Below are 2,958 nucleotides of genomic sequence, written 5' to 3'. Positions count from 1 at the left end.
TATATAATTTTTTTAGGCAAATTTCATATGCATGAACACCTAGTAGTTTTATCAATGAATACTAGGCACTCTCTGAATTTGACATGGGGCAGTGACATTGTTCGATCTGGAATACTAATCATTCTCTGTAGAGAACCCTACTACATTGGAGTCCTATGTGTCCTACTACAACAGAGGCGCCAACAGACCACTCGACTTATCCATATTGAAGTCAATACTAATTTAGAAGCCCAACCAAAACTTTCTTCATTTTAGATATATTGGGAAAAGGTTAGCAACATCTGAGTTTTAATTACTGTCTATGTAGGTACACTTCCCCTAACTTCAGACCAAAGAAAATAAGTCTAAATCACCCCAAAGACGACAAAGGCCGCATCCAGAACCCGACAGCTTCCAACTCTTTTCTACTCAATCAAAAAATAAAAATTGCTGTGCTTTAACTCTCCAACATATACTAAAAAGAGACACCAGTTTTGGGTGGGCTGATCATTTAAAAACTGAATTTGAGTCATAGCTATTGGGAATGGGCTTAAAGTGTATTAAAAAGCCGGATCAAAACCCACTACAAACATGACTTCAAACTAGGGCTTCAACAACTAAAATCGACATAATCGATTATAATCGATGATTGAAAAAGTTGTCAACTTTTTCAATCATCGATTAATCGGCTTCCGATTGGTTGGCCCTGTTCACGGCTCCACACAGCTGCGCGCCACACCTCCTCCCCGCCTTACGCTCACCGCCCGCCCAATCCATGATCAGCACAAGGACACAGGGAGAAGAAGTAGGGAGGAGCAGGTGTGGGCAGATGACAGCCGCCGATAGACAGACCCGATCTCAGAAACAAGTTGCTGGAAGAACAGTTAGGTAAGAGTGCCATTGCTGGGTGTTGTAAGTCCTCTATAGCTGGGGGTATTCCACATTGAGCTGTATAATGTATTGCTGGGTTTTGTAGTCCTCTATAGCCGGTGCCGTTCTGCATTCATTGCTGTATAATTTTACACTTTTCATTTCACTATATTGCACACCACACTTTTTGTTTTTCTTTTTTTCTTCCACCGCTCCAAGTTTGCTTCTGTGATGGACTACAATCTCAATACAAACTAGTAGTCCATCACTGGAGCCATTTTTTTAATTTTTTTTTATCCGATTAATCGAACTTAATAAATCGGCTAACTAATCGATTTTGAAAATAATTGTTAGCTGCAGCTCTACTTCGAAGTATGGATGTTTCATCAATATGGTGGATAAATTGAATATATTTTAACCAATTATTTATAACTATTTTTAGAACATCAAACATGCCAACTTTCTCTTTGCAAAAATATGAGAAAGAACTTCCGATGTATAGGACACAGATACACGCACAAACTAGTCAACTCCCACATGAAATCTCATTCAGTTGCGTGAAAAAATTCTATGTTTAGCACATTTGTGATACTCACACATTCTTCTATGCATACATACAGTAAAATAAAAAACTAGCTAGTAAAGTGGGCAATCAGTTGCAGTTACATGCAGGGTACATTATGATTTAACCCCTTAGTGACCGACGACGTACAGTGTACGTCGCCAGCATCGGGGCTGTTTAAACAGACTCCAGGCGACTTTTGCCACCGGGACTCTGTTTAAACTTGTAGAGCCGACTGTCGGCTTTACAACAGAAGCGATCCTGGCGACTTACCTGTCGCCAGATCGCTTCTGCGTCCCGAAGAAGGGGCCGCCCCCCCCGCCGGACACCCCCGCCGTGCTTCCCGGGCTCCGTTGCCCCTCCTACGGGCCCGGGACCGGCGATCTTTGTGTCCGCGGGGAGCTGGGGAGGAGGTCGACGAACTTCCGTTCATCGATCCCCTCCCCGTTCTATGGGACCGGGAGCGATGCAGATTGCATCACTTCCGGTCCCTGGGCTGTCAGTTCTGGGCTCCTGCAGCCCAGCTATAAGCTATTGAAGTGCGATCTGCACTTCAATAGCTTATTTCCAGTGTAAAGGTGACACTGAGGGTCTTTTGGACCCCCAGCATCACCTTAAAGAGGACCTGTCACCACCATCTGCTATTACATGGGGGGGCTTGCAAGCCCCCCCATGTGATAGCAGTCAAAGTAAAGTAAAAAAAAAAAAAAAAACAGTTTTTAAAATTAAAATGAAATAAAATAAATCTAATAATAATAAAAAAAAAATTTTAAAAGTACCCCGCCCCCGCGAGCACGCGCGTCGCCACGTAAACACTCGTCGGGTGCGCCTACGCATGAAAACGACGAACGCGCTACACATGTTGGGTATCGCCGCGCACGCCGGAGTGAGAGCAATAATTCTAGGGCCAGTATTTTGGGGTATCTCTAAATTGATGACCTGTGGGGGCTTTTAAAGTGTCTTTTATTGACTTTTTGGGGTACTGCAGTTTTTCGCCGTTTCACGGTCGCACGCAATCTGTAAACTGGGCATGTTGGGTATCGTTTTACTCGTTGTAACCTCATCTTTTATATTTCATTAAAAAAATGGGTAATTTGTTGTGTTTTGGGGCATTTAATTAAATTTGTCACTAAATTTTGGGGTTTAATAAGGAGTTGCGCTAATATTGCGCAACATAAAAATTTTCAACTACCACCATTTTATTCTATAGGGTCTTGGCATTCAGAAAAGATATAATGTTGGGGGGTTTTACGTCATTTTCAGGCCTAAAATGTGGAATATAACATGGGTGCAAAAAATGAAAAAAGGGCCTCAGTCATGAAGGGGTTAAAGCAGAAGTGTGATGGGTTATTTAAGTGGAACTCAAGCCAAAAACATATATAGGAGTGTTAGAGCGTCTGCCAAGCGGTTTCCTTTTTTTTTTTGTTACTTCCTATCCTGGTACCAAAACTGAGGGGGTATCTCTCCAAAGGGAACCCAGACAGCAATGAAAGAACAGAAAAAAAAAAAAAAAAAAAAAAAAGAAAAAAACAAACAAATTAAAAAAA

The 2,958-nt window shown here is 42.0% G+C and overlaps 1 protein-coding gene across 4 annotated transcripts in view; it reads right to left on the bottom strand.

Moving 5' to 3' along the window:
* Positions 1-2,958, bottom strand: part of RFX2 (regulatory factor X2) — a 49,326-nt gene that overhangs the window by 18,604 nt on the left and 27,764 nt on the right. The gene's annotated exons all lie outside the window — the stretch shown is intronic.

The sequence above is a fragment of the Nanorana parkeri genome, unplaced genomic scaffold (assembly GCF_000935625.1).
Source record: "Nanorana parkeri isolate BGI_ZX_2015 unplaced genomic scaffold, ASM93562v1 scaffold412, whole genome shotgun sequence".
NCBI classification, from domain to species: Eukaryota; Metazoa; Chordata; class Amphibia; order Anura; family Dicroglossidae; genus Nanorana; species Nanorana parkeri.
This window is presented reverse-complemented; position numbering and strand designations above follow the sequence as displayed.